Here is a 20,481-nt window from a genome sequence, read left to right as displayed (position 1 = left end):
AAACAAAATAGCAAGATCTTTCAAATTTAAGCATGCATAACAATCACCTGGAGGGCTTGTTTAAACAATTTGCTGGGCCTTACCTCCAGTTTCCAACTCAGTGAGTCTGGTATTGAGCTAAAGAACAAAGTGTTCCAAGAACCAAACTTGGAAAACCCTTGCTCTAAGCAAACAATTCCGTTCCTTCAATACCCTCCCATTGCATTGTTTTCATGCTATTATCATCTTAAAGTGTAGCACTGAGAGTCTCCAGAATGCAGTCTTATGATCAAAGATGCCACAAGAATGTTCCTACTTGGAAGATCTTGCTCCATCCTTTCATTCGGAGCCTGTTTTTGTCCCTTGCTGTAAGGTGGGTCTCTTGTAGACAACAGATGTCAACTTTTTGTTTGCGAATCCATTCTGCCAGTCTGCTCCTCTTTATTGGAGAGTTTAAACCATTTATATTCAAAGAGATCAAGGATAAGAGTGTTTTTTCTCCTTCCACTTTCTTGTTGGGCTGTTTTTTTCCTCTTTTTTTTTTTTTCCTTGTCTTTAGTGAGCTGTTCTCTCTGTTGGGCTTTGGCTATTGTAGTTTCTTTCTGTTTCTGTCTGTGTCTCGTACAATCTCTGTTAGGTGGGTTTCCCCTCTTAGAATTTGCTGTAGGGCTGGTTTTTTATTCACATACTCCTTTAGATCCTCTTTGGTATGGAAAGATCTGGTTTTCCCTTCGAATGTGAACTCCAGTTTCGCTGGATATTTGATCCGAGGTTGCATATTGTTAGCCTTAAGTACTTGGATGGTGTTCTTCCACTCACTTCGCGCTTGGTAGGTGTGTGGAGAGGTCTGCAGTTCAAATCCTCTTCCCATTGTAGAAAATTTCTTTCTTCGCTTTGGCTGCATTCAGAATTTGCTCTTTATTCCTGAGATCTGAAGTCTTGAATATTATGTGCCTTGGGGTGGCTTTTCTGGGGTCTGGCCTGCCAGGTGTCCTATAGGCTTCGGTTACCTGGATGGGGTCCCTTGTGAGATTGGGGAAGTTTTCTGCAATAACTTTATTGAAAATATGATGAAGCCCTCTGCTCTGGTATTTGGCTCCTTCTTCTATTCCAATTATGCGCAGATTATATCTCTTGTCTTTGTCCATTAGTTCCTGGATTAGTCTGCCCTGAAGCTTCACCGTTTCTTGGAGTGTGGTCATTTTCTGGTTGTTGTCGGCTGCTTCATCGTCCAGGCGAGAGATTCTGGATTCCATATGGTCCACTCTTTGTGTTATGGTTTCAATTGTGGAGTTTATGGATGTCAGAGAGCTATTTATGGTTGTCAGATCAGCTCTGATCGTGGAAATTTCTTCCTTCAAAGAGTTGTGTTTTAAATCTATTTTTTCATGCATTTCAATTCTCAGGATGTTAAGATTCTCTTTAAAGAAGGCTTGCATTGTATCCATTTTTGCTTCCATTTCTTTAAAGAAGGCTTGCATTGTATCCATTTTTGCTTCCATTTCTTTCTTGGCTTCTTGGGTGTCCTTCAAGATTTCCACTCTAAACTCCTGGAATTGTTTTCTGATTTCATTTCTGACGCTTTCCATCATTCCTGTTAACATGGCCTCATTTGCTTTTTTAATCTCCATCTCCTCTTCAGTCGTGCTGCTTTTTGGAGCTGGCGAGTTGGCTTGCTCTTTGATGAACTGTGTTATGTTTCTTTGTGATTTGCGCATCTGGAAATCTGTGGATGGCTTCTCAGGTTTGGTTTGTAGCTCTGCCCTCCCTCCTGTGTAGGTGTGTCTATCGGAGCAGGTGCTGCCACTGTGGCCCCGCCCACCAGTGCGGGGTACGCCTACCAGAGCGGCGCTGTCGCTGGGGGTCCCGCCCTCCTGTGCGCTGTGCGCCGCTACAACAGGCACTGGCACTGTGGCCCCGTCCTCTTTAGCAGAGTACGCCTCCCAGAGCGAGGCCCGGGTTGGTGGGTTGTGTTTGTGCCCTCCTGCGAGTCCGTTGAGGGGGGGCGGTATGTGTGGGGCCCAGTGGGATCGACTGTCCTGGCGTGGGTTAGCACCCTTAGACCTCGCCTCCACTGCGAGGGGGGGGGCGTGATCAGGCTCAGGTGTCCCTACTGTGCTGGTATTGCCCACCAGCGCCTGTGATTTTAGTTGTAAGAGTCCACGAGGTCCAGGCGCCTCGGGTGGGGCTTGCACTGCCAGCCGTCCCCCGGCCCCTGTTGGGAAGGGGGTGTGGCTGGTGCGGCCAGTTCAGGAACCTGTGTGGCCTTGGGGCTGCTCCGCCCTTCCCCTGCTAAACTGATTTCCCAGCTCCTGATGGGAGCTTCCCGCCTGATTTGGGGATTCTTTGTTCCCTCGGGGTGGGGAGAGGAAGGGAGGGAGATCTAGCTTCTTTGTAGGGCTTGGGTCTCTGATAGCTGGTTTCCCATTGGGTGAGGGGGTAATGGGGGATTCACTGTTCCTGGATTGTGTGTGTGTGTCCCTCGCAGCCTTTGGTCCTTCAGGGGGTGGCGAAGTGTCGTGGTGGCTTCCCCGGTTCCCTCCTTCTGCCACGCTGGGTTCCCCAGCCGCCGTCTGTCTGAACCCGGTGTGGACCTCGCTGCCGTAGTGTGTCTTGGTCCGCACCCTCCCTAGTGACCGTGGGGTCTCCCGCTATCTGAGTTCTGCGCTCCCGGCAGCCTGTCTGCCAATCGCCGGGTTCCCCTTTCCCAGCCTGGCCCTGTTTGGGCCAGGGTCGGCTGGTGGGGGGAGGGTGCCCCAGAGATTCTCCGGCTCCGAGTAGGTTTTCGGCTCTTCTTTTTTGCTCCTTTTTGTTTTCCTGCGTTTCTCCACTGCTTCTGGCTGCTGGTTTTGCTGGGTTCTTGATGGGGTGTTGGGTGTTGGAGTTCCCAGCTCGCTATTTAGTTGGGGCAAGTCGGGGTGCCTCCCTACTGTGTCGGCGCCATCTTCCACTCCTCTCTCAGCTCCTTCTTCTATTCCAATTATGCGCAGATTATATCTCTTGTCTTTGTGCATTAGTTCCTGGATTAGTCTTCCCTGAAGCTTCACTGTTTCTTGGAGTGTGGTAATTTTCTGGTTGTTGTCGGCTGCTTCATCGTCCAAGCGAGAGATTCTGGATTCCATATGATCTTCCAAGCAAATGCACCTACCAAAACGGCAGGTGTAGCCATCCTGATCTCAGACAAGCTGGACTTTGCATTAAAATCAACTCAAAAAGACAAAGAAGGACACTACATTTTAATACAAGGAAAAATCCAGAATCAAGACATCACTGATAAATGTATACTCACCAAAAAAAAGAGGCCCTACATATGTCAAGCAAATTCTCACAGAATTACAGAACAAGATAGATGCAAACACAATCATAGTGGGTGACTTTAATACCCCCCTCTCTCCAAGAGACAGATCCAACACCCAGAGGATTAGCAAGGGAGCTGAGGACCTACGTAACACCATATCCCAAATGGATCTGACAGACCTATACAGAATCTTCCACCCTACAGAGACCCAATACACCTTCTCAGCAGCCCATGGATCATACTCCAAAATAGACCATGTCATAGCCCACACAAAGAACCTCAGCAAATACAAAAGTATTGACGTCATCCCATGTATTATATCTGATCACAGTGGATTAAAGGTAACCCTCAATAACAACGGTTACCACAGAGGCTATACACATTCTTGGAGGCTAAACCCCACACTGTTATCCAACAGTTGGGCCACAGACCAAATTAAAGATGAAATCAATGAATTCATAAGCCACAATGACAATGAAAATACATCACAAAGAAACCTATGGGACACAGCTAAGGCAGTACTGAGGGGCAAGATCATTGCCCTCAGCACTCACATTAAAAGAATGGAAGCAGAGCAGGTGAATAACCTCACGATGAAACTAAAACAACTGGAGAAACAAGAAATGACCGAGGGGCTGGGGATATGGCCTAGTGGCGAGAGAGCTTGCCTCGTATACATGAGGCCCTGGGTTCGATTCCCCAGCATCACATATACAGAAAACGGCCAGAAGTGGCGCTGTGGCTCAAGTGGCGGAGTGCTAGCCTTGAGCAAAAAGGAAGCCTGGGACAGTGCTCAGGGCCCGAGTCCAAGGCCCAGGACTGGCCAAAAAAAAAGAAATGACCGAATCTAAATCGACTAGGAGGGGAGAGATCACAAAGATTAAGGAAGAGATAAATCTGATTGAAAATAGAAAGACCATTCAACAAATAAATAAGACTAAAAGCTGGTTCTTTGAGAAAATAAATAAAATTGACAGACCCCTCGCAAGACTTACAAAAAAAAGAAGAGAAGAGACTCATATATGTAAAATCAGGGACTCCACTGGAAAAATTACAAGTACACACGATATTCAAACAATCATAAGGAGCTATTTCCAGAACCTCTACTCAGTAAAAAAACAATAATTTTACAGAAATGGATCAATTCTTAGAGAAGTATAAACTGCCCAAACTGAACCAAGAAGAAATAAATCAACTAAATAAACCAATAACTTACAGTGAGATACAGGAGGTAATCAAGAACCTCCCAACAAAGAAAAGCCTAGGCCCAGATGGATTCACCAACGAATTCTACAAAACCTTTAGTGAGGAGCTAATACCAATACTCCTCAAACTCTTCCACAAAATAGAAACAGAGGGAGAAATCCCAAACTCATTCTATGAAGCTAATAACATACTCATTCCCAAACCAGGCAAAGATCCAACAAAAATAGAGAACTACAGACCAATATCACTAATGAACACAGACGCAAAGCTCCTCAATAAAATATTAGCTAACAGGATCCAGAAACTGATCAAGAAAATTATACATCATGACCAAGTAGGCTTCATCCCACAGTCACAAGGATGGTTCAACATCCGTAAATCGATCAACGTAATTCACCACATAAACAGAACTAAAATCAAGAATCACATTGTTATCTCAGTTGATGCCCAAAAAGCCTTTGACAAGATACAACATCCATACTTATTAAAAGCTTTGGAGAGAACAGGAATAGATGGAACATTCCTCAAAATAATAAAAGCCATATACAACAGACCAACTGCTAATATCATATTAAATGGAGAGAAACTTAAATCATTCCCCCTAAATTCAGGAACAAGACAAGGATTCCCACTCTCCCCACTTCTTTTCAACATAGTGCTGGAATCCCTAGTCATAGCAATAAGGCAAAAGAAGGACATCAAAGGGATCCACGTCGGCAAGGAAGAAATCAAGTTATCCCTATTCGCAGACGACATGATCTTATATCTGAAGGACCCAAAAAACTCATTCCCTAACTCCTACACCTAATAAACCATTTTGGCAAAGTAGCAGGATACAAAATCAATCCATAAAAGTCAGCAGCTTTTCTGTACAACAGCAATATACAAACAGAAAAGGAAATTATGGAAACAATTCCATTTACAGTAGCCAAAAAAAGAATAAAGTACCTAGGGATCAACTTAACCAAGGACGTGATGGACCTATTTAATGAAAACTATAAAAATCTAATAAGGGAAATCAAAGAAGACACAAGGAGATGGAAAGACCTCCCATGCTCATGGGTAGGCAGAATCAATATAGCGAAAATGGCCATATTGCCCAAATTGTTATTCTAAGACTACTGTCGACATATTGTCTAATATTGACATTGCATTTAAAGCCCTAGGCGAATTTTCTTGGGTGCGGCCACGTGGCTACTGTTGTTGTGCCAAGTCGCGAAACCACCACCAAGAAGACCACCGAGCCTCAGACATTCCGAAATGCAAAAGCAAGGCAAGACTTTATTCAGGTGAGCTGCAACTCAGGCCTCATCCTACCCACCGACGCAGCGGAGGTTAGGAGGGAGCCTCGAGCTGCAATTACACAGGGCTTATAAAGGCAAAAAACAAAGTTACAACAATCAGGTGTTCAAGCAAGATTAGGACACAGGTACAAATCTGATTGGCTCAGGGCTCGAGGCACTCTGGGGGCGGTTAGAGTTAAGCATTCCCAGTGGTTAGAGTTCTTGAATGACTGGGCTCCAATAAGCTTGTCCTGGGTTTGCTCACAGGGCCTGCTTATCTCAAGTTCACGTGGTGAAGTGGGGTTCACGTGGTAAAGTGGGGTTCACGTGGTAAAGTGGAACCTGACTTCAAAGTCTGGCACTTCATTTCCCCCTTTTTCTTTTTGGTACCTTGGGAGCCAATCATGGCTCCATTCTGTCCATTTCAATGGCTTGCATGTCTAGGGGATGATATAGAGATAAGGCATGGGCCAATAGGGCCCAAAGTAGTAACCAAAGGGCCTGTCACCATTTCTCACAAGTACAGTCTCTGTACCTCTGTTTTGCATGCCTCTAGTTTATCCTGCCTCATCTTCCCAAAAACAACTCTGTTCCCTCGGTTTTAAAGGGGAGTTGATGGGTGAAGATCATCCATCTTCTGTAACTTCTTCAGGCTGACTCAGGGGCGTTGACCTTACCTAGCCAGGAAGCTATAACCTTAGTCTACTTTACCAAGGGACTGCAGGATTACTGCAAACTGAAAATTAACTTTCAGCTATACAGACTTACCATTAGCTGTATAGTGTTTAGTATCCAAATGTAAACAACAAAATAATACATAAACTTCTCAGCTGTGCTCTAAGGGTTGGGTGGCTATACCCATATTCCTGAACAAGCCCAAAACTACCTAAAAAAGGGTGTCACCTCACTTTGGAGTGAGTTGCCAAAACATCAACATTAGCCTGGGTAGAGGGAAAGAAGGCAAAAAGAAAATTATAACAATGTTCAGTCTAACTTTCTTTTCTTGAGGCGAAGGCGAAGCGGCTGAGTCGGGTGCTTGGAGACCTCCCATGTTCCATCACGGTAGTCATCATCCAGGGCAAAGGGGCCAGCCAGCCTGGTGTGGAAGCAATGAACCCAAGTGGTGATGCCGTCTAGGGTCCCTTCCACCATGGTTCTAAGGATTTGGGGTTATGCCTTCGGACGAACACTCAGTCCCCTGGTCTGAATAAATGGGGGGTAGGGACAGAAGTAGAATCATATAATGCCTTAAGTTGGGGCCACATATTCTTGTGCACAAGCTGCAAATAATCGAGTTTACACAAAAATTCAGCATCATCCAAATCAGCAAGCAATTCAGTCTGAAGGCTAGGGATAATGGGCAGGGGGTACCCATACTTTATTTCAAAAGGAGTAAAGCCAAGCTGAGAGGGAGAATTTCTTACTCTAAGCAGAGTAAAAGGAAGGAGTGACACCCAGTCTGCGCCAGTCTCTAAGGCCAATTTAGTTAAGGTCTCTTTTAGAGTCTGATTCATTCTCTCTACCTGTCCTGAACTCTGGGGTCTATGAGCACAATGCAATTTCCAATCCGTCCCCAGTGCGGCAGCTATTCCCTGACTTACTTTTGAGATGAAGGCCAGTCCGTTGTCCGACCCAATGGTGGATGGGAAGCCATACCTGGGTAGGATTTCTTCCAGGATCTTCTTAGCCACTACATTCGCGGTCTCATGCTTTGTTGGATAGGCTTCAACCCATCCTGAAAATGTGTCTACAAAAACTAGGAAATATTTGTAATTTCTGTAAAATCTACTTCCCAGTACACGCTTGGCCTATTCCCACAGAGGCGAGCTCCTTTAGTAATCTGTTGATTGGGGGCATTGGTAAGCTGACAGGCCTTGCAATTTTTAACAATATCTTCAATAAGTTGATCTCCATATCATAAGAAATGTACACACTGCCCTACTATGTAACTGCACCCTCTTTGCACAACACCTTGTAAAAAAATTTATGTCCAATTAAGAAAAAAAAAAGAAAAAAAAGAAGTTGATCTCCCTAATTTTCACTTTGGAGTGTCGGAGCAAGTCCTGCATTCTTCGGGTTCCCATGTGAGAAGCTTGGTGGATTCTCTTAAGGATCCCCTTACCCAGCCCTTGTGGCAAGATAAGTTTCCCTTCACAAGTTTTCCACCAGTCATTGTTTCCTTCTCTGTCCAGGGGTTTGTGGGCCATGGGAATTTTCTTTATCCACTCCAAGTCTTCTTGGGAATACTGGGGCACAGGAGGCAAAGCTCGTGGCCCTGGGTCTACTAAAGTCAATACTTTTGCTCTGGGCTGAAGGGCTGCTTCCTTGGCTGCCTGGTCGGCTAGATTATTTGGTGGCTTCATATAGAAGCTTGGCCATCTCAGCAAACCCAGGTATCTACAGCCGGCAAAAGCCTGCTGTTACTGTTCCCAGGAACTCTGACTTGTCTGGCTGATTTAGGCACAGGGATTTTCAGCACAGTCTCTTTACGTACATCTGACAGCCAATGCTTGCCCTCTCTTAATATGAAGCCCAGGTAGGTGACTTCAGGTTTACAAATTTGTGCCTTTTAACATTCTAGTTTGTAAAAGCTTTTTTCCTGACTGGCTGCGGAACTGATCTTTGATGACCTAAAAAGTTACCTTTGCAGGCCTTTAACAGATCTCAATAAGGACACAATCTCAGGTCTACAAGCTTTCTTTCCTGAACAGATGTATCAACTTAAAATTCTCACTGCCAGTCAGAGCTTTGAGTAAATGCGGGGGGTTGAGATTTTAATCTATCCTCTCATTTGACAAACTTACCCTTACTAACCACTATCACAGATGACTGGCAAGTTCCTGCCCAGTAGACATGGGCATTAGAAAGGCATGCTTATGAACTATGCTTCTAGGACTTCCCGGCTTTGATTAACTTTTGAAAGGCCAAACAGGAGTGACTCTAGGATCTGACACCATCTCTGCCATCCAAGCAGTGGCTTACTTCCTCTGGATGCTCCATCACTTTTGTCCCAGGAGGAGTGACTTTTCACTGGACTTGGACTCTGCTGTCCCTCAGCTCTCCAGCTCAAGACTAGCACCCTACCACTTTTGAGCTCCACACAACTCCATTCCCAGCACTCTGTTGGCTGATTAGAGACAAGTCTCTCACAGGGACCTTTCTCTGCCTGGGCTGGCTTCAAACCACAGATTTCAGATCAGTGAGTCTTACAAGGGGCCACTTTATTCCAATTATAAGCAACAAGGTGGTCCACACAGAAGTAGTTTTTAAGCATGCTCTCTTACCTGGAACTTATTAAGGGTCAGTATTAGATCTCGACAAACTTGTAGGAATCACCTGTGCTTCTCTGTGGGCCTGCTGGAAATGGTTACAAAAAACCTACAAAAAAGCTGGAATGGCAATTAAACATTTTGGTAGCCATAATTCTCCTTTTCTCACTTTTCAATAATTATTTAGGACAATTTTACTTCCAAATTTCTTATCTAGAAATGTATTCTTGATTTCCAAAGCCTTTTAACACTAACACAACACTTTAGCTTTTATCTGCATCGGAAAAACTGAAGCTCACAGGCATTCTGAAACCAGGTGCCGCCCTTTGCCTACGAGCTGCTTGTTTCAAAAGAGCCTCTTTTTTTTTCTTCAGTCCCAGTTACTGCATGGCATGAAGACCTTTAAATTTTTCCTTAATGCAAGAATTACAATTAGAAATACTTATCCATTCAGCTTTCCAATATATTAGTGAGAAACATTGGCCCATTTTGCCATTTCTTCCTACATACATAGAGTTAATGAGAGTTTACTTCTATCCCCATTAGTTTAATATATATATATATATATATATCCTTTTAAATCCAAATTTCTGACACTTAGCTCTGATTTTTTTTAAGTTTTAATTAAAGAACCCTGAGAAATCCTTTTTTAACTCTAGTTCCTCTTTAAAACAATGCAATAATACCTTTAAAGCATTTGGTAATGCCCAAACTTGATGACCATTTGAATTTAAACTTAAACTTAGTTTTGCATCATACTGCAGTCTTGAACATGTTCACACTCACACATGCACACACGCACATACATTTTCAAAAGATCTTGAAGCGCGCTGAATAAGCATCAGCCGTACATTTTAAGACAAAAACCTTTAACAAATGATTTTAGCATTTTCCAGCCTCACTTTCCAGGGCTTGATAGTTTTAGTAAAACATTTTTAGTCTTAGTAAAACATTTTACACCAAACAATTTTCTGCTTAAGAAGGCTGGGTGGGGGTCCCCCTAGAGCTCTTTTTGGCAGACACTCTCACTGATGGATTTACTGTGGGCTGTCACCTGTACATCTTTCCAGTGAGCTAAAGTCAAGTCCAGGGGAGTGGAAGGAACGTTCCCCATCATCCGTTTGTCAGTCAGGCACAGCGCAAGAAAGAAACACACAAAAATAATCACAGGCACAAAGACCAGACAACATTTACAGACAGACTTAGGGAGCCGCGGCTTACAGGTTCGACTGTGTCTCTCCTGCCGCTGTGAGGAGGCAGACCACACAGTCTCACGGTGTCTCTCCTGCCCCTGTGAGGGAACAGACCATACAGTCTTACTGTGTCTCTCCTGCCCCTGTGAGGGGGCAGACCACACAGTCTTGAGGCTCTCTCTCTCCCGTTTCTGTGTAGGAACGAACCAGACAACCCCAAATATAGAGTGGACTGGACGGGCGCCCGTTAGAAGGGCCTCCTGGTCCAGTCCTTCAGGTTTAGGGTGGTAGTGGGAAGCCTGAGCCCCCTGTGGAGGGCTTGAGGTGTGCCCCAAGTCCTCCAAGACTGCCCATACAAGCGTGTCCACTCCGGCTGGTCCTTCACTACCTACAGGTTCAGATTCAGGCGGCTGGCCAAAACAGAAAACAAAACTACAAATCACACAGACACAGACACACAGAATGAACAGCACTATTTTCTAACCTTCGGAGTCTGGGGTCTCAGGGGTCTCTAGGGCCATCCCGGACGAGCCCCCAAATGTTGTGCCAAGTCGCGAAACCACCACCAAGAAGACCACCGAGACTCAGACATTCCGAAATACAAAAGCAAGGCAAGGCTTTATTCAAGCGAGCTGCAACTCGGGCCTCATCCTACCCACAGCGGAGGTTAGGAGGGAGCCTCGAGCTGCAATTACACAGGGCTTATAAAGGCAAAAAACAAAGTTACAACAATCAGGTGTTCAAGCAAGATTAGGACACAGGTACAAATCTGATTGGCTCAGGGCTCGAGGCACTCTGGGGGCGGTTAGAGTTAAGCATTCCCAGTGGTTAGAGTTCTTGACCGACTGGGCCCTAATAAGCTTGTCCTGGGTTTGCTCACAGGGCCTGCTTATCTCAGGTTCACGTGGTAAAGTGGGGTTCACGTGGTAAAGTGGGGTTCACGTGGTGAAGTGGGGTTCACGTGGTAAAGTGGGACCTGACTTCAAAGTCTGGCACTTCACTGTATATGTTCTTGATACATTGTATATATGTCTACCTGACCTAGAGAAGGGAAAGAAAAACAGGGCATAAGATATCACAAGGAATGTACACCCTCCCCTACTATGTAACTGTACCCTTTTTGCACAACACCCTGTCCAAAAAATTTGTGTTCAATTAATAAATTAAATTTTTAAAAAAACTTAAAAAAAAGAATATTCCTACTAATGAGGGGAAGCACCAGCAGGGCTTTGCAGGGATGATGATAAGGCACCCAACCCAGCTTAGAGTATGTATAGGAAGTGCCTAGGGACACCCCCAGAGCAGCCCATACCTTCCATCCCCACCACCACATAGCCTCCAGCAACACCTAGGCTGCCTGTTCAGTGACCCAGCCAGGCCCTGACTGAGCAGCAGATAGCATGCTGCCCTTTGCTGGGTTGCTTCTTCACTGTGACCCTCCCAAGACTCAGTGGGAGTGGCAGTATTGGAGATGAAGTATCTTAGACTCATCTTCCTCCGGAATGTCTGCTTTCCAGTCTTTCCATCTTTTTTTATACCTTTCCTCCTGTTTCTCTTGCATTTCTTTCATGGTTTCATTTTTCTGGATTATCTACCACTTATTTCCATGGCCAGATTGAGGATCTTGAACCCTGAGTTGACAAAGATGATGAGAATCTGGCCTTCCACAACTCCAAAAGGTCTCTTTAGAAACAGGCAGCCTCACTTGCTTGAAGGTAGGTTGGTCAGGAAATGCTGCCTTCCAGCCACAGGAAGTCCCACCCCCACTGGGTGAAAGGGGGTGGCCTGGTAGGACTCAGGAGATGAACTCCTACCAGCACCAGAGTCTTCCCCAACTACAGATAAGAGGGAGGGTACACTTCTTAAGTACCAACTGTATGCTAAGAACTTCACCGTAACACATATGGGTTCTTAATTCAAGGTTAGAATGAAGCTGGAATTTATCATTTGTCCCAAATGTTCAGAAAAAAGACAGATTTTAAAAGCAGGAAGAAGGAAAGCAAAGACATCGACCTCAACAAACCAGATCAAACTTTAATAAAAGTTGAAGAGAGCTGGTGATGCTGACCTGAGGAGAGTCAGCAGAGGTGAAGCATAATGAAGGCAGGGGTGAGGGAACTTTAAGCAGGGTCATGGGTCTGGGTAGGGATGCAGGTAACTGGAGGGTTCAAAAAGTTTTGTGAGGGGCTGGGGATATGGCCTAGTGGCAAAGAGTGCTCACCTCATATACATGAAGCCCTGGGTTCAATTCCCCAGCATCACATATACAGAAAACGGCCAGAAGTGGCGCTGTGGCTCAAGTGGCAGAGTGCTAGCCTTGGGCAAAAAGAAGCCAGGGACAGTGCTCAGGCCCTGAGCCCAAGCCCCAGGACTGGCAAAAAAAAAAAGGTTTTGTGAGTTTACGGTGCAGACCTGGTTCCAGAACCCATTGTTTGAGCAAGTCCTGTGCTCAGCCAGGTGTGGCCTGCTTCAAGGAACTTGAGTGCTTGTCACATTTTGATTAAGATCCTGGGCTGGAGAATTTTCGGAGGGGTGGGGGGAGGAGGGTAGTCAGTGGGCCCAGAACACAGCAGATTCCCATCACCAAAGACCTTGTCCTCCCCTGGGAGGTAAGGATGTCTGACAAGCCCCTGAGAAGACCAGGACATGATTCCTGTCTTCTGGCTAGTGCTTCTTGCCTAGGGAAAAGAAGCCGGCAACAGCTTGGGGAGGTTGAATCTTCTGGGAAAGGGAAGTTCTTGGCACGACCTCCTCTGGAAAGTGCCTTCAGCTCCCAGGCATCTAGACCAGCAGCTGCAAATGGAAAAGGCCAGGAAGTTGTGTCAACTTTAATCAGCTGCTATTCTACCCGCGCGTATCCCTCTTACCTAGCCTTTGCCCACTTGGGAAGGCTGCCTCTGCACCCAGGTCCCCGGCCACGGTACTACCCAGAAGGACCTCCAGGTGGCGCTTTACACTCAGCCGTGGCTGCTACTTGGGCTTCTGGATGCCACTGCTGGCCCAGGTAATTAGATAGGTAAGGAAAGGGAGACAGCCCAGTCACTAGCCTCAGTCTAGGGACTCCAGGACATCTCGATGGGGCCAGCCCTTGCATGCGGGGCCACACCAGCCTTTCTCTTACCTGGAACTCATTTGGGGAAGTGCTCTCTTCAAGCTAATCTCCAGTGCAAGATAAAGTTGCCAGATTTAGAAGGAAAAGAAAAAGTACAAGACATTTGCTTGCATTTGAATTCATGTGAAAATCTTTTGTTTGGATAAGTAAGTCACAAATAGCGTGTGTAGCATACTAGAACAGAATGCTGTTTGATGAGATTCATAGTTAAGGTGTCATATGTTTATATGGCAATTCTGGTTTGGGTTAACTTACATGAATTTTCAAACATCTGCAGGCTTGTATTAGATACTACAAAAAGAAATCAAGTGTAGCTCTTGCATTTAGAGGTTCAAGCCCCAATAACAGAAGAAAAAAAGAAAAAAGAGAATAAGGAAGGAGGGAGGAAGGGAGAGAGAAAGGAAGGAGAGAGAGGAGGAGGAGGATGGAGAAAGAGGAGGGTGGGAGGGCAGAATGAAGGAAGAAAAGAAGAAAGTTGTAAATGTGGTTGGGGAAAGGCATATTGATAACAGTTATGAAGGCATGTGACGTATAGGACATTGGAAGGAGTTTAGATTTCAATCCTGGCTCTAAATTCGAATCCTGCTGTGTGTGTGTGTGTGTGTGCGCGCACGCGCATGCACGCACACGCACATGCATCCGTCCATCCGTCCATCTGTGTGTGCCAGGGATTGAATTCAAGGCATCATCCTCTTGCTAGTTTTCTTGTTCATGAGTGGGACTGTACCACTACAGCCATGCCTCCAGCCCAGCGTTTTGCTGGTTAGTTTGAAAATAATCTCACAGTCTTGTCTGCCCTGACTGGCCTCAAAATTCAGTCCTCCAAGTCTCAGTGTCCTGCGTGGTTACAATTATAGGAGTGAGCCATGGGCAGCCAGCTTCAAATTCCACTTCCAGTGCTGTGAGATCTTAGGTGAGTTGTCAACCTCTCGGGGCCACTGTTATGGAAGTAGGAATAATACTGCCTTTACAAGGTGGCCAGTGCTAGCTTCCCCTTTATAAATATGAAATGCTAGATCAGGGAAGGACCGATAAAAATGCCCTGGTGTTGTAAGGTGAGAAAACAGAGAAGCCACATTTTGGGCAGTCGAATCTTGGAGTCTTTAATAAAAGGATGGGTTCCTGTCTCAAATATCAGCAGTCAGAAAATACACTTAACACAGTTAGGAAACAGGCCACAAAGGAAAGAAAGAACAAAAACGATACCAACACATCAACTCAGCTCCACTGGTGAGCTGAGGTAGGACGCCATGGTGACCGGAGAACAGTCGGGAGACAGGGACATGGAAACATTTGGCATGGCCTACTGGCATCTAAACTGATCCAGGCCTAAATGGGGTCAGCTCAGGGAGCAGGGATATAGGAAAACACCCAGTCCCAGGCACTGGACTGATAGGTTTAGTAACCTATCAGCCAAGTGCCTGCCCCTGTTTCCAGGGATTCAGGTATGTCCATCACCTGAGGGGGGAGGGCTTCACCTTCCCCCACCATGAAGACAAGATTCCAGACCTTAAATGGACTCAGGTACCACCAGAACTTTTTTACCTAGGGAAGATAGGCCTCAATCTTCCATATAGGGTATACTTAGGGGCTACTCAAAGGCCAGTGATTCAAGTCACTTAGGGAGTTAATTAAGGCAGAATCAAAGCATTCTCTACAAGCAAAGCTTTTCTAAGGCTATGACAGCTGCATTTCTCTGAAGCTGAGCCCTCCTAGCTCACCTGGAGCTAGGCATCTCAATGAATGGCCTTTCTCACCTCCAGGCTTTCAGCTCTGGGTGGAGAAGAGGCACCAGGATGGCTGCAAGAAGTTACTTAGCCTCAGCCTCCCTACTTCAATGGTAGCAATAAATGTTACTGACTTTGGGAATATCTCTACAGGAGAGGTAACTTCACTAAAAAAATAAATGCAGGGGCTGGGAATATGGCCTAGTGGTAGAGTGCTTGCCTTACATACATGAAGCCCTGGGATCGATTCATCAGCACCACATAAACAGAAAAAATCAGAAGTGGCGCTGTAGCTCAAGTAGTAGAATTCTAGCCTTGAGCAAAAAGAAGCCAGAGACAGTGCTCAGGTCCTGAGTGCAAGCCCCAGGACTGGCAAAAAATAAATAAAATTTTAAAAATGCAATAGTCACTACCATTTTTTGAATGTTGACAACATGCCAAGCAACCTAAACACCTGATAAACATCATCTCATTTCATCCTTTTATGAACTCTAAGGAATTTGCCAGGACAATCCCCACTTGATGAATGCAAAGACTGAGGTAAGTGGATTGCTATGGCACCAGCAAGTGGAAGATTTAGCATTTCTGCTCAGGTTTGTATACCTCCCAACCCCCACTCTTTTTCTCCATCTTAGCCCTGGAACTTTCGGCTGTGACCACTAAGAAAGGTGTACCAATTGCACCTGCTAAGCAGCAGTAGCACCAGCTGAAGAGAAAGAGAATAGTCCTGTCCCCCCTCCCCCACAAACTCAAGCAGGTTAATCTACATCTTTATCACCTACTTATTTAATGATGGCAGTGTTTTCCACAGAAATCTGAGTAACATTGAAATGGGAGCCACTGGGCTGGACTTGCTAGATATTCAGGGTACCTTAAATCATACCGTTCCCAGGAGGTTTGTCTTAAGAGAGCTTCAAATTCTCAATGTGCATAGTTGCTCCTATGTAATAATAAGGTATTCGTGGGGAGGGAGTATAGAGTAACTTCTCAATTCTGAGAGGTTTGGGTTATTTCCAGCCATTCCCATGTTTGGAAAATTACAGTGCATCAGGCGCTGCCAAGCATGTCCATACATTATCTCACTTAACCATCACAACCACATGAGGAAAACCAATGCCCAAGTCACATGCCCAGGAAGTGTGCGGCCTGGTGCTTATGGAACTGCAGTGGGCAGAGGGTTCGTGAAGTCTCTAAGTAAAAACTCATTCACTTCCAGGCATGTAATTAAAACTCATTCCTCAGCACAATTACCTACTACCCACAAGGATCCCTCCATGTCAATGCTGCAAGCCATGTCAAGGGCTCCCTCTGTGATGAACAGCTGTCCTGTTTTAGTGCCCTGCTCCACTCTTAGCTAGTGTCCTGTGCATAGTGGATGGGGCTGGTAACTGTGCTGGGCATGGCAATGCCTCTACCTCACTGCAAACTGAGCAATAGGGAAAGCTTGCCGGATGCAGGAAAGAAGGGATAATGCCATCATGCAGGCTTGGCCTCAAGCAGAACTGCTTGCTTTGGCAATTGCAAAGGGTCTCCTTCATGGCTGATACCTAGGAAGAAATGAGGTGGGGTAGGGTGTAGAAGAGGAGAAAGAGGGAGCAGACATGCTCAATTGGAATCGGATGGCATGTTCACCATGTAAACTAGCTTGAGCTTTTATCCAAAAAGCCTGTGTTTCTCAGAGTATCCCAAAGGCAGTGAGCAGGAGAGTTGACAGCATTCTGGCTTCAAGCCCAGCTCTTCCTAAATGTCTTATCTTTAAAATCAAGTGGTTGAAGCCAGATGCTGGTGGTGGCTCATGCCTATAATTCTATCAACTCCGGAGGCTGAAACCTAGAGGACTGCGGTCAGAAGCCAGCCCAGGCAGAAAAGTTCATAAGACTCCCTCTCTAATTAACCAGCAAAAAAATCCAGACTAAAGACATGGTTGACATGATAGAGTGCCAGCTCTAAGCACACCAGCTCAGTTAGAATGCCCAGCCCTGGCACTAACACCCATGCACAAAGTTTGGAAACGCCCATCTCAATAGAAAAGGCTGAGTGCCGTAGTGGATGTCTGTCATTCCAGCTACATGGAATGTGTGACTAGGAGGTTGTGGTCTAGGTCAACCAGAGCAGAAAGTGAGACCCTGCCTCAAAATAGCTAAAACAGAAAAGGCTTGAGGCATGGCTCAAGTGGTAGAGTGCCTGTCTAGAATTGTGAAGCCTTGAGTTCAAATTCTTGTGCTATCACACACAAAAAAATGGGGTTTTGTGTCCTATTTCACATGTATATTTGTTTTTAATATAAAAGATGTTAGTTAGATGCCTGGCTTATTCTTATAATCCTAGCTATTCTAGAGGATGAGATCAGGAGAACCATAGTTCTAGGCCAGTCCAGGCAGAAAAGTCTACGAGATTCCACATCCATGGAAGAAAATGGGCCTGGAGGTGCCCAACTGCCATCCTAGTTACAGTGGGAAGTATAAATAGATTATATCAGGCGCGTGTCTTGGCAGGAAGTGAGATCCTATCTCAAAAATAACCAGTGCAAAAAGAACTTGAGGCATGGTTCTGTTATCCTGTACCAAACTCAAGGCCCTGAGTTCAAACCACCCTGATACCAGAAACACACACACACACACACACACACACACACACACACACACACAACCTCACTTCCTGAATCTCTAAACAAAATTTAAACTTGGAGAATATGTACCTATTCTTAGCTCTTCCACCCTGCACACTTAGATGAATCAGTTGCAAAAACCACATTACTAGGAAGAGCTATGGGGATTTAAGCCTGAGAGTTATGTCAAAATCTTTATCTTCTAGAAGGAACCTTTGAGCAATAGTTGTAAGGGTTGATCAGAATTGGAGAGAAGAGAAAGTAAGTGGGAGGTTTGCCATAGCCTAGACCTAAGGTTCTCAAGGAGGGGAAGATGAAGTCAGGAAGATCTAAGAGACATTTCAGAAGTAGAATGGATAGCAATGGAAAAGTGCCTAGGAAATTGAGAAGAGGTGGGTTAGGATCACCCCTGGGTTTTTTTCAAAGGGTAATGTCATTAACAGAGGATACAAGAAGGGGAAGGGCAGGTGAATATACTGAACTTACGTACACAAGCTTGTGGTATACACCGGCTGTGGTACCTCTGAGGATGGGATTAGTGCTGTCTATCAGGCACTAACATACAGGCCTGAGAGATGGGAGAACAGACTAGATGGAGATACAGATTCAGAAGGCATGGGAGGGGCTGGGAATCTAGCCTAGTGGTAGAGAGCACTAACTTGGAGGGATTCCTTTAGTAGAAATAGATCACTTAAAATGTTAGCAGGTAGAGAATTTAGGTGAAAGGTATATCGGAAGTTGTGATAGAATAATCCTTGGCCCTCTGTGTGATAAAGGTGAGGAGATACAAAGATCAAAGTCTCTTCTCAGGATTGCTCAGAGCAGTCTACAACAATTCCATGCCTGCAAACATGAACTGAGCAGGAACCTCCAAAAGGGGAAGGAAGTAAAATAAATTGACTTGTCTTTATAGCACCTACCTACCTATAGATGCAGTTAGGAACAGCTTCTATTTCCCAATGCTGTGGCTAGGAACAAGCAAAAGCTAGGGTTTCATTCTCCAATGTATTGATTTGTCTTGGGAATTATTGTTAACCAGAATCTTCTCCCAAGAATTGTTTAATGGAAGGAAAGGGTGTTCATCCAGTGTGTGTCCTGTCCCTTTCATTTCTTATTCTTATTACAATATTCTTACTGTAATCTGCTTTCTCCTTTTCCCCAAGAATACAGACTCAACTGTGGTGCTTTGACATCAGTAGTCCAGCATGAAATCTGTGAGAGCTAGAGAGAGAGATTTTGAGGAGAATGCTAGACTATGCTTTTCAGTCACTAGAAGAGAATGCAGTATCTCTGACATGCCAACAAGCCAGCAGAATCCAGTGATATTTAGTAAAAGAGTTTGGGCCAAGATATGTTATAATCCCCTAGAACAGTAATAGACGGAGAGCTTACAATGATATTGATTTGATATTGAATATCTTCATTGATCTTTCACAAGGCATGTATGAGAGCCAGACGCTGTCTGTACAATGGGGCTGGGCACAGTGGAGCCCCCCAAGGAGAGGCGTGGGAATAAAGACAACAGGCACGGAAAAGAAGAACTCGAGAGGCCTAGAAGCAGACTTGGAGTAAGAAATTCGGAACACAAAACAGGCATGTCAAAGAGAGAGCTGACTATGAGTTGCCAGGAGGGCGGAGGAAGAAGCAAGACTTGTTTACAGACGCACCGGGAGAGGGGGCCATACACAACCCAAGTGTAGACAGCCTGGTTGGGTGATGCCTACCTGCCATCCCAGCACTCCGGGGGCTAAGGGCGGAGGACTGGAGTCCGAGGCCGGCCAGCCTGAGCTGTGCGGGGTGTGGGGGTGGGGGGGACCCTGCGTCAACACAAACACATGACAGAAACCCACGTGCCCTGTCTATGTGAGTGACGAGTTACGTAAGACGACTCTGTTCGCCCCCTTCGGAGGTGGAGGTGCGGATCTCCTCACAGGCGGAGGCAGCTGCCTTTGGAGTGCGGGACAGCAGGCCGCGAGTGGAAGCCACACACCGAGGAGGGGTTGCGGAGCAGCGCTTTGGGCTCGAGCAGCGGGCCCCGGGGAAGCAGGTGCGCAGGCTTCTTCCTCCGGTGACGGGACCGGAGGAGGGATGGTTGCCCGGTTGCTAAGGAAGAAGGAAGGGGCTGTTCCCAGTTGCCACGGCGACAAGGTAAGAGCGTTCCCGCGGCACCGCCGCACACTTATGACGCGATTTCGTCTCCTGGTTACCATGACGACCAGAAGGGACTGTTTTCCCCCTCTTCCCCCCCCCCCTCCCCCGACGCACCTCCCGCCGCCGCCGTTGCCAAGACGAGGTGGAGGTAGCGGTCGTCCGCCCGTCGCCGCCCGGTTGCCTGGGAGACGGCGGGTGCCCTGGCCCCGCCCCGCTCGGACTGACAGCGGCGGCCGCACCGCGCCTGCGCAGTGCTCGGTTCCCCCCCCCGCCCCCCCGCAGTCCCAGTGCGTTGAAGCCGGAGACCGCGGCGGCCTCAGCTAGGACCCTCCGCCCCGGGAGCCTCCGGCCGGAGCCGCAGCCGCAGCCGCAGCGCCCCCGCCGCCCGTCCCCCCTCCCCTGCCGCCTCCGCCGGAGCCGCCTCGCGCACTGTGAGTCGGGGCCCAAGCGACCGACGCCGTGGGGCTGAGTCAGCGGGAGGCCCGGGCCCGGGCTGGGGGAGGGGAACCGGGCTCCCCATCTCCGCCTCCCCCGGCGCCCCCACAGCCGCGTGCCCTGCCCCCGCCGCCCGCCTCGCTCGCTCGGTCCCTCGGGGCGCCCCGCGGCCTCGGCGACCAGGCCTCCGGCCACTCCTCCCGGCGTCCCTGCGTCCCTG

At 46.8% G+C, this 20,481-nt stretch overlaps 1 protein-coding gene across 2 annotated transcripts in view; it reads left to right on the top strand.

The window, feature by feature from the left end:
- Positions 1-20,086: 20,086 nt before the first annotated feature.
- Mapre3 (microtubule associated protein RP/EB family member 3) overlaps positions 20,087-20,481 on the top strand; it is a 47,688-nt gene continuing 47,293 nt past the window's right edge. The window contains exon 1 of one of the 2 annotated variants that reach the window (XM_048353276.1): positions 20,087-20,257. The gene's annotated coding sequence lies outside the window, so the exon portion shown is untranslated. The remainder of the gene's footprint in view (positions 20,258-20,481) is intronic. The other variant, XM_048353278.1, reaches the window with a different exon arrangement.

This window comes from Perognathus longimembris, chromosome 8 (genome assembly GCF_023159225.1).
Source record: "Perognathus longimembris pacificus isolate PPM17 chromosome 8, ASM2315922v1, whole genome shotgun sequence".
NCBI classification, from domain to species: Eukaryota; Metazoa; Chordata; class Mammalia; order Rodentia; family Heteromyidae; genus Perognathus; species Perognathus longimembris.
The sequence above is the reverse complement of the archived record's forward strand: the minus strand, read 5'-3'. Positions and strand labels throughout refer to the sequence as shown.